Genomic DNA, 11,612 nt, shown 5'->3' on the forward strand with positions numbered 1-11,612 from the left:
TGATGACTCAGCGGAATGAGACGAATGGCGCGCAAGCGCAGCGTGAATCGAACACACATTTTTTCTTTCTTTTTTTTTCTCTCTTTCTTTAGTGTGAGCTGTCCATGGTCTAAGTACTGGAAAAACTCTGACCGGGCGCCACACCGGTAGCGAGGAAAAACTCGGCATGCCGAACGCCTTCTGGAAAGCGACCTGGCGTACTTATACGGCGCGTACACGCGTTAAAAAGACAGCGACGACGTCGTTGTCGTTTGATCCACCGATGCATCACGGCACGTCCCACCGGTCGTTCGCCAGTCACGAGTCCGAAAACGCTGCCTCGGTGACAGAAACCGAAAGCGAGGAAGCAGCAATGAGAGGATAACGGGCGCATAGCTGGGGGACCGAGTTCGGGCCGACGAACAAGAAAGAAGCGAATCGGCCTTGAAAGCAGCGGCCAGAAATGACCGGCAAACCTTCTTCTGTATACGAAAAGAAAGAAGAATAAACGACTGTGACTGCGCAAACGGAAAGGAAAGAGAGAAGAAAATGAGAACGGAGCGTAATAGGCTGAGGCTGAAAAGACACAACAAGAAAGCGAAAGAACGGAAAAAGTCGAGATTCTCGTAAGACGCTAAATCGGAAAGAGCCACAAACAGCGAAGTGAAAGTGGGGCGACACAAAGGGAATTTCGCTTCAGAGAGGCGCACATACTAAAAGACGGTCGAGATGGCACTGCGAAGGAGAAGGGACGGGGAAATAGCAGAAAGAGGAGCTCCAAGATGGCCGCTTGGTAATTCCAGGTTTCCGTCGACGACGACGTCCTTCCTCCCCTTTGTTGTGGGCCGCGGCGCCGTAGCCCCCACCGTCACTGCTCGCGGTCGTCCTAATGACGATGTCGGCCACTTCTTTCTGTATTCTCTCGAGCTCTTGCAGGGGAGGGTGTACGCGAGGTTTGAGGGTTATATGCTGAAGGCACTGCTGCGGTTCCTGTGGTTCCGTCTGGTGCCGTCTTCAGGTCTTGCATGCAAGAAAGACAGGCAGCTAGCAAATACTATACCACTCCGAGCTACTGCAGACGTCGGGAAATGCTCTGGCCGCCGTTTCAACTAAGTAGGGGCAGATGTTTCGTATATAAGTATTCTCTCGAGCCGCAAGACTGAAGCTCCGAAAGTGCGCGGCCTGCGTTCCTCTGCATGTGGGTGAATGGAGCGGAACCGAAGCGGTGCAGCGTGTCCTTTGACTTCGTCTGCCTCTGTTTTCGAAGTGACATCAGTGACATGAAGGTTTTGCATGACGCTTCGATGGCGTTTCGAAATTGAATTCGAAAGTGTTGGCGAAGTTCTCCTGAGGAAAGGGAAATTTTTCTCAAGGTCCTCAGCATGTCACCCCTTCGACAAGTTAGAGAGAGAGCGATGTTTCTGAAATGGCACAGAGGTCGACCTGAGGTTGACTCATCTGGCAAGTTACTTGGACAATGTCTGGAGAGGTGCAAATGCTGGCACTTGTAGAGAGCTCTAACATGATCTAAACCCTAGTGAACATGTAGAGGATTCCGAGTTCCTAATTCGATCCGTATATAGTCTCGAAAGTTAAAACTGTAGGTCCCATGCTGCAGCGAAGAGATTAAAAGCAAGCGAAGGAAATTTTTACGGTGCCACAATGGACAATCAACATTTTAAATTGCATCACTTCATCATGCACTATAACTAGTGGCAACATTCAATTAATTCAGTTGGCTTCGTGTGGTGGTACAATCAACGTGCGACTGCTACAATATAGTACCAAGAGTGCCTGTCAGAACTTGGAACATGCTGGTAGTCCATGCCATAAGTGGCGTACACAAGAGCTTACACCGAGACCACGTCCCTCGCGACGTCCGAGTTTCAGGAATATATTCGCCTTCTGACTTCTGACGTACTCCGATGCTAAACACCGGAGCCGGGAGTGACGCTGATAGACCCTCATAAGGCTGCCAGGTACACATATTTCACATAACGTATGTATATAGTATCAAGAAGAGCCGAATAAGCGAAACTGCGAGTCATTGTGCCCCAAAATATGTACATCTTATGTTGTCATTTCTGAACCCAGTTGTGGGATGTATGCATGGATATCACCGCTGTAGCTCCCTTTCTTCACAGGTTCTCTTGTAGCGTCGTCACAGCACAGGATACTTTTCTGGGCCATGATAAGTGTTATTGCATTTGAAGCAGGTTCACTGCGAGATTTGGTGTTCTGCCATTGGCTGTACGGAGCAGCTCTGCGTGGAAGCTGGAACAGTTATGCTCGTTCACCAAAGCCATAGTTAATGTTCTTCTTTTTTTCAACAGTCAACTGAGGGGACCGCTATCTCTATTAATCAGAATCATCAACCAAGCTATGACCATAACCCCTGAATGAACGATCACACGTGTGTAGTCTACAGAGCTGGCCAATAGTTACGCAGTCAGAATCATTATTCTGGAATAAGCCTCTTTTTAGAAAACCATACTTCGATATCATCAAAGCGACATTCGCAAAAAAAACGCAGTGTCGTCTGCATTGTTACCGCTGTACGAAACACTCGTATTCCTCGAATCTGTTTCCCAGCTCACGGTAACAAAGCCTTAAGCGAGAAACCCAGGAAAGCAGGAACTCACGACGACAGAATAAAAAAAAAAAGTATAAGAGAACCTCGTGACGGTGTTTGTCCGAAAGAATCTGTCGTGGGCTTCGCGGGCGCACACGTGGTCGAAAGAGGGACAAGCGAATTGGGTGCGGGCCAAACAGGATGCTTGTGAGGATACAGCCATACAGCCTCGGAGCCAAGCGACGACGCGTATATCGCCGATTACGGGGCACCGTGCGCGAGACGAATCGTGCCTGCGGGACGATCGGTCGGCGACGGAAGCGGGCTGCACGCCCGCCTATGGCGTACAACCTGCGACGCTGTGCACTGAAAAGAAAAGCAAGAAAAAAGATGTCATTTTCTCTGCCATTAAGCGGAGTCCTTGTAACCAAGTCTTCCAATACGGAACGGCAGTTGCCATCGCGCAGCGTAAGCAAATGTCGATCCGCGTCATATAAATGACCTCGTCAGGTATAGCATTCATTATGATTACCATTGTAATCATAATCGTTGTAATCAGAGTATAGTCTCGGTACTACATGTCCATGGTCGAACGTATTGGTTTCACACAATATATATGGAAGAGGATATAGAGCAAATACAGCATGTTGATCGTAATAAGTATCTGTGTGGCAATATTAGTTGTTGCAACCATGTAAATCGTCAAGTATGAGCCAGAAGTGCTTGCTGAATTTAGATAAACTAATAAAAAGTACTCGTTAGTGCCTCATCTTTCCTTATATATATTGTTTTATTTCTATCGTTCGCTTGAATGTAACAAAATATATAGAGTGCCTTGAAATAGAGATAAGATTATCATATGCGGAGATCTTGTCGCGACAACCAGTTTTCTCTCGTCCATACAAACCCGAGGCCGAATTAAGAAATCTTTTTTCGTTCTTAAGTACTCTTTGCCGTTGGCTGGTCGCAAGATTGGCGCCTTGGGCGAGTTGGTATTCTATGACGTATTTTTTATTATTGCCATTATTATTATTATGGCAACTCAGACTTCGTGAAGGAAACACGACACATAAAAAACACGCACGCATATATATATATATATATATATATATATATATATATATATATATAGGAAGAACAGGAGGCAGGGGGGCGCTAATTTGAGCACGTCCGGAAGGGCGTGTCTTCTCTCGTAGGGCAGATTTGTCGGCATCTGATCACTGGTCAAATCGGGACCCACAGCACAGGGTCCTCTTAATTTGCTAAGCGCCAAATACAACTCACGGAAGGTGAATGGCGTATCCATCGTATGGAATGATTGAGATGATAGAGGGTTCGCCACTCCTGCTGATCTGCCAGATGTGTATACATCTGCGAACTTTTCTGCAAGGTTTTGTAAATATTTTCCTTGCTTTAAAGCAAGTGCTTCGAATGGCCCGTACGGGCGAATCTTTCGGGAAAGGATATATTGATTACTCTCCATATCCTTGTCATGGGAATAAACGCCCGATAAGCTCATATTTAATATTCAATCACGTCTGGAGCACACGAGAGATCCAAAAAGCGTGGAAGACAGCATTGGTGGTGGCAGTGCTCAAGTCCGGAAAATATCATGCGAACGTTGCTTCATGTCGGCCAGTATCGCCAACATCATGTGTATCAACGCCGATGGAAAGACTCATCTGTACGAGGTTCACTTGGTATCTTCAGCAAGGAGGTAGACTGCCATCGTGTATGACCGGATTTCATCCACAGTTGAGTGCCCAAGACAGTTTCATGGACTCACTAAGCCGCATCGAGCACCATCGCGTCGACGGCCTTTCGACATTCGCCATCTGTATGGGCGTTGCCGAAGCATACCACTGTGTGCTTCATACAGGCATCAGCAAAGGACTCCAAGCCATGGGCGTCTCGGGAAATGCTCTTCGATTTGTACATGAATTTCTCAGAGATCGATGTGTCCGGCTTAAGCTGAGCGAAAAACGACGCATTTCCCTCGGCGTCCCACAAGAAAGTGTCCTATCTCCCTTGCTTTTTAACGTTGCCATGGTCAGCCTTCCAGATGCACTGAAAGTAGGTTGGACGGCAGTGAAAATGTCAATCGGCGCAGATGAAATCTGCATTTGGATCTCATGCAGGGTACCAACACAAACGTTAGGCGCGGACAGCCCAGGCCGCAATCTGCATCATCGAACGCCACTTATCTACGCTTGGCCTGTCTTTATCGGCAAAAAAATCTGCCTCCATGCTTTTCCTGGGACTGAGGCGGAAGTCAACATGCCTGACACTGAATATCAGGGGCCATCCAATTCATCATGCAACTAGCGTTCGTTTCCTGGGCGTCACCATCGACAGCAAAGTACTGTGGTGGCGCGTGGTTGAAAGTGTTGTGGCTGCATCGTTGCAAACAGTCAGCGCACTTCGTCACATAGCAAGCGTACGTTGGGGAAACAATCCTATGTCCATGCTTAAACTGAACGCTGCACTGAAGCTGCATCCTCTATCAGCTGCCACTGATATCACCATCACCGAGTCAGTTCGACCGCTTGGAGGCAGTACAGAGAAAGGAACTTCGCGTGGCGATGGGAGTTCCTCGGGCGGCTTCAAACACGAAGGTAACTAATGAAGCAGAGTCTCTTACATAACCCATCTTGGCATCTCGGGCCTTGTTGACGCTACTATAAGTGCTCGGCGAGTCCCCCACAGGCACGGCGCTTCTCCGGCGGCTAAGAGCAAGAACTCGCTCCCATTTCCATGCGGCGTTGAACACCTTCCAATTTTTTTTTCGATTGGAATGGCCTAAACGGAGTCGTCTCGACCCGCCATGGTCTTTTTCGGACGTTACCTGCAGCCTCAGTGTACCCCACCTACCGGCGAAATGCCCCATTCCAACTGCCGAAGCAAACTTTCTTGTGCTGGACCACATGAGCACAGTGTATCATAGCCAACTACAAGTGCGCACAGACGGGTGGGTGTGCACAAACAGATAGCTGCGCAGCGGCATTCTGCATACCATCCCTTAATGTGTCATGGTATGGCCGCCTGGATCGCGTAGTTTCGTCTACAACAGTAAAAAGCGCAGCAATTACCGCTGGCTTTGCGAAAACTACGAACCTATTCTGCACGAGACGTCGTGGTGCTGACGGGCTCAAAGTCAGCGTTACAACGATTACATCTTGGCCTACCTCGAGAGAAGTTTTCAAGGCAATCTCTGGCATTAGATTAAAGATCTGATCAGCAGGGAATTTAACGTAAAACTTCAATGGATCTCATCCCACGTACGAATTGAGGGAAACGAAAAAGCTGACGCTCTTGCACGCCTAGCGGTGACATGTGTCCCAAAAGTGAAGGCGCCAATCATTTGTCAGAACTCTAAGGATGCAATCCGCAATCACTTTAAGGAGATCCACAAGACTCCACAACAAGCCTGTGTTATCCATGTACTTACTCGCGAAGAAGCGACGCTGTTGTACCGCATCAGAACGGACTCCGCGTACACCCCGGCTTGCTTATTCAAGACTGGACGTTGCGCTTCCCCGCTCTGTGCCTTCCGTGGTGATATCGGCGACATTGAGCACTTCATTTGGCTATGCCCGCAGTTCGACACAGAAAGAAAAGCGATGGTCGACAGCCTGCAAAAGAGTGGTCTTACGCACAGGACCTTTGAAGACGTTATTTTCCCGGGAGGGCACGCGGCAATCAGGAAGAGAGTGCAACGACTGCTGTTTGCCTTCCTGCGAGATACGGGGCTCATCGACACCTGGTGACGCACCCCTGATCATCAACTCATAGGAGGCTCAGGCGGAACAATCGCCCGCTTTGTACGCCAGGCTAACCTCCGCCTGCTGCAACACCACCACCACCACCACCAATTTGAATACGAGCCCTCGACCTATATTCACAAAACATAGTTCTATGTCACGACAAGGATTTCGGCCATGACGACGGCAACATGTCTCAGTGCGCCAATTCCTGTTGTTAGACAGAATACTCATTGTTGTATTTTGAATGTTGTTCCTGATTTTTCTTTCGTTAGCGGAATTAGTGGCAAACGTTGCTTATGACAATCGTGCCTCGGACGCAAGTCATACCTCTACATATCCCATAATTTATGCGGTGCAGTCACTAACATGCACTCCTACAGTGTTCCTAAATTTATTTTAGAAAAATGGGATTTGTGTTTTCCACCTCCATTAATATATACTTAAGGTGAAGCAGAAAAGATGGGCGCCGGCTACCAATACAAAACAAGAAAGACGCTCGTGCTTGTCCCGTTTAGCCATTTATTGACCCCGCTGTAGCGAAGTCCTTTATTATCACCATTACCTACGCCTACAACTAAATTTCTATGAATAGGGGGACGGGCTGGAACTAACAGAAGGACTATTTTCTGCAATCTAGAGTGGCCTTGATGTATTTCTGCGTGTTCTGAGTCGAACAGTTACAGTTACAAACAAGGATCACTTGTCTTTTATAGTGAGTTTGGATTGTTTCAAGTTTAAACGACTGTGTTTGTGGAAAATCTCGTAAACCTGGATCTCATCTGCATCGTTGTGCCTGTTGCTTGCTGCCAAGTGTTACGGCTAGTACCTCGTCAAACTCCTTATTTCAGCGGCGTTATTGAAACAGCTCCCTTCCCTTACAGGCAAACAAACTTATTTGATTCGAAATAATTTCATTTTATTTGAAGTTCACAAACTAAAGGGAGGAAGTAGGTATGGTGGACCGCGAGCACGTATATATGCGCCCGCATCTTCCCTATGGACGAGGTCTTACGAGACTATATAGGCTGCATACAAAGCTTGCGGAACATGGGGAATTTAAGCATGTCAAACCGGCATTGCAGGGCACCTTGCAGGGTTTACGTGCGTGAGTTGACGTTGACTTGCCGTAACGCAGATCGTCATGCGGCATATACTTCGAAAGCGCGCGACACAAATTGTCAAGTCATTTTCAAGCGAGAGTCATGTATATAGGACGGAATAATAATGTCTTTACGAGTATAGACCACATCACCAAAGTGTAACTCACACCAGAAATACTGCGTCCTTATGTCATAACAAAACCAGTGCGTGCATTGCAAATCTGAAGATTGTTACAAACTGTCTCGTGTTAACAAACTGACCCATTGCATTTTCATCGTTCCCTGTGTAAACATCATGGGTCGAGGACAGGAGGAGATGATCGAATTGATGAAAAAAACCTAAGAGTGATCTTTGTGGCGCACAGAAAAACTTAGCAAAAATTAAATGCGGCAGTTCTCCGGAACTGTGCTAGCTATCGGTGCCACATGCGTCTAGCCTTAAGAAAAGATCTAAATTTAATGGCAACAAGATTGTGTGCATGGCGCTGTATGCGTGCGCACAGTTTTTATAACTCTATAATGTGAGTCGCGTTGCAGGCGCCGACATATCATTTACATCCGCGCACTGAATGCTCAGAGGTTAGATAATCCGCTTGGTTTTTGTGAGCGCTCTAAGTGCCCAAGACGTTGAGGCTTTTTCAGCACAGGTCCTACAGTAATATGATGTTGAAACCTTCTATATTTTTTTTTTCGTCTATGCTGGCACGGCGAAAGAGAGTAACTGTGAACTTTACAAATACCAATCCCTTGAATTTCACTAATATAATTGAACAATGCCGTCTTCTGTGTGTTATAAATATAAAGTACCGGTGCGTGGTGTTAATCTTACACCTATTTTAAAGGGAGCAGAAAATGTGAGCCTGATCAACTCTCAGGCACTGCCTAAGCTTTGACTGCCACACTAAAAAGTTAATTCTGTTTCATACACCAGAAACTTGAATCCGTTCAGACAGAAACAGTGAGTTTGTTCATCTTTATTAGACAGAATGGTCATTATTGGCCCTGATGACACACTCATAACTTTTCACACCATTATCTAGCTTAACGGTGGATAAGTCAGGAGTGCATTCATAAGTTGTCTTGCATTGTAGTGTGCATGGGTTCTCTCAAATAGCTGCAGCCTCAGCCACACGTGTTAGATGTTGCTGTAGCACAGCCTACAATGTTCCTTTTAAATCATATTTGGTCTATGTCACCTACTCGTTATTTCTATTCTGTAACACTGAGGTGGCTATATACGTGACTCGCCTCCATCATCTGTCAATTAAATACTTTCCTGGAGAACTAATTATTTATATCACATTCCCCCTATGCATGTCTTCTGTTAGCGTTTACCTGTGACCCCCCTACTCTCATTTTTTTAATTTTTGTGAACTACTTGTTTGTTGTAGTTCTTTTTTCTTCATTAACTAGCATATACCTCACACTTTGAAACTGTATTGGTTGGACTTATACATGTGAAAATAAACAAAACGAAGTAAATAAATAAATTGCTCGGACCCCGTTTCACATCGACGACTCCGCGCACCATTTATTATGGAAACGAGGAGCATGGCCCACATAATTCACCGCGCCCCGTTGCTTATCTGGCTTAAACTGCTCCGCAAAAACGCGAAGCTCTTTCCTACCGAGAAGAAACACAAAAGTCTCCGACCCTCGCCAGGCTGGTGCAACGTCTTCGCGAAGTTTCTGTCGCTCTTCGGCGCGGGAAAAGCAAGCAATCTTGAAAGACGCGTATCGAACAGTGCGTGAGCGCATGTGGGCCACACAAGGCGCACGCGCGACCGCACGGTTTTACAACAGTCGTCGCGAGCGGGGAGACCTTTCGACGTGCAAAGTAAACAGTACGCAGACTGAGGAATAAGAGACACGGGGGGAGACGAGTTGGCGGGGGCAAAGACGCACCTGCGCCCATTTGCATCTCTTGCATGTGCATATATACGCGGCAGCGCTGACCGCGACTTCGCTTGCTGTATAGCGTTCTGCGGACGGCGAAAGAGAAGAAAGATAAGGGAAGAAAAATAAAAAGAACGGAAGTACTTACTTCGACAGTGTGCCAGCCGTCCGTGAGTTGGACCGCGTGTTCGTCACTGCAGATAAACAAGGTACACACCGATATACGGAGTGCTGTGGGGCGTGGTCTCTTTGCATAATGTGCGGTCGTTCGGAAACTGCCGAGCGTAACATTGGGGGCGTTCCTCTTTGTCTTCTTTGTCGATCGCGAGAGGAACTAAAGACGACCGTGGCTCTAGAAAGCAAGAAGAGAGAAACAAAAAGAAGAAACAAACATGGACGGGGCAACTCCGCGGCCTACTGGCGCCTTAGCGGCGATTAATGGTTCCGTGTTTCTGTGTGGACTTCGCGAATTTGTGGCAGACGCGCGCCATTCTTGCGGAACTGACGTCATTCTCTACAGCGTGTACGCCATGGCGTGGGTCTTTTAGTTTTCTTATGAATAATGCACAAACTTCGTGGTGTTCCGCTCTGCGCGATTATTATTTATTTTTTTTTTAGCCTTGCAATGCGGTGGAGCCAGTGTACTTACTATGTCTTGCTTTGTATTTGTTTTTGTTTTCTCCGCAGCTTATCTCAATTAAAAGCAGAAGGTTCGTGCTTAGAAAGTCGTTGATGCTTCGCCTAATTCACAATGCAGTGAAAGTCATTTTGGTATTTTGTTTCTCTTTCTGGGGCCCTCTTACAAAACAGTCTTATCGGCCACCTGCCTTCAGCGGCACGTCGGTAAAACGCGAGCAGGTTTGAACAAAAACGCCTGGTGCGCCTATGTGCTTCGAAGGTGACATCCACAAAACAAGGCTTTCTTCATAAGGTTGTCATAACCGAGGGAAGTCGACAAGCAGACTACCGTATGGTGGTCCCTATAGTTTCGCGCATGTGCACTCATTCGATTCTTGAGACAACCTCCGAGAGGCGGCAGTGAGCGCGGCCTTGCGTGCGCCAGCCGATCTCGGAGGACAGGTCTACATTAATGCGCACGCCAGTGACGGAGCCTATGTTTACAATCATGCGCATTCAGAACTCTAGAACTGCGCTGTATTCCACGTAGAAATGCTTTTCGTGGGCACCGATAAAACTGTCTGCATATATCTCCCGTATAGTGTAGGCATTTCGGCCAACAACGTGTTGCAAGAAGTACAATTGCCAAAGACGGGTGAACCGGTGCTTAAAGCACGCTAAAGCTGCAGCCCATGCATGTAGTTGTCACTTGATTTTAGGCGCCAACGCGTACGCCCGCCACTGCCAATGTACACCCGTGAACAAAAGTATATGTACCAGAGATTCCGCGATAAAGGCGATTTTCTCCTTCGCTTATGAATTAAAACAGCACGCACGTGATCTTGGGCACGACAGCGACAAGCGACGCGATGGAGATGACTGTCGCGTTCGCTCGTCGCCTACAAGTCGTGCCGCACGCGAGCGACGACTTTGAGCGACGTCTCCCCGGTGTTGCCGGTATGAGGGCAGCAAATACGCGCCGAAACTGCGTGCTTTATTAATTTAAGTTGATGTGTCTTACTGTAAAGAGCAGCATAAGTATTTCTAAAGGTCTTGCACTAGGTTCTTATCATTGTAGGTATCAAAATTTAGTCGTTCGCTCGTTCCATGTGAGAATCGGTAGTACTTGACTGATGTACGTCCAGTTCCGGCTTCGGGTTATTAGCTAATCGCTCGTAACACTTCCGCGCCACGAGCGACGAACTCTAGATTTCCAGAACCGAGCGATCGAGCGACAAGAACGAGCGATCTGTTCGCGCGACGGCCCGTTTCGTCGCTCGAAGCCGTCGCTTGTCGCCGTCGCGCACAAAATCGCTCTCATGTGGTTTGGGCTTGAGCGTGAATTGAAACTGAGGACTGCACTGCAAACTTGGCATTTTGAACTTTCCAGTGCACTTATCAATTTCACTATGTACGTCTTAATTAGGAAGAACTCAGTTTCTTTTTTTAACGAGCCTGTGATCAGTATACTTTTGCTCACGGGTGTACAGGTTAACAGCAGAGCGTGTTTTATTTCAGCGGCATGCGTTTCTGCCAGAGAAAGACAGTAAACCTAGGCAAAAAAACAAAAAACAAAAACAAAGAAAACGTGAAAACGGGCACACAATCTCGCCTTACTGTGAAAGCATTACTGAAGTTATGGAATGGGGCAACTGGTTAATTAATTAATTGAGTGATTGAATA

This window comes from Dermacentor silvarum, chromosome 2, assembly GCF_013339745.2.
Source record: "Dermacentor silvarum isolate Dsil-2018 chromosome 2, BIME_Dsil_1.4, whole genome shotgun sequence".
In the NCBI taxonomy this organism is placed as follows: domain Eukaryota; kingdom Metazoa; phylum Arthropoda; class Arachnida; order Ixodida; family Ixodidae; genus Dermacentor; species Dermacentor silvarum.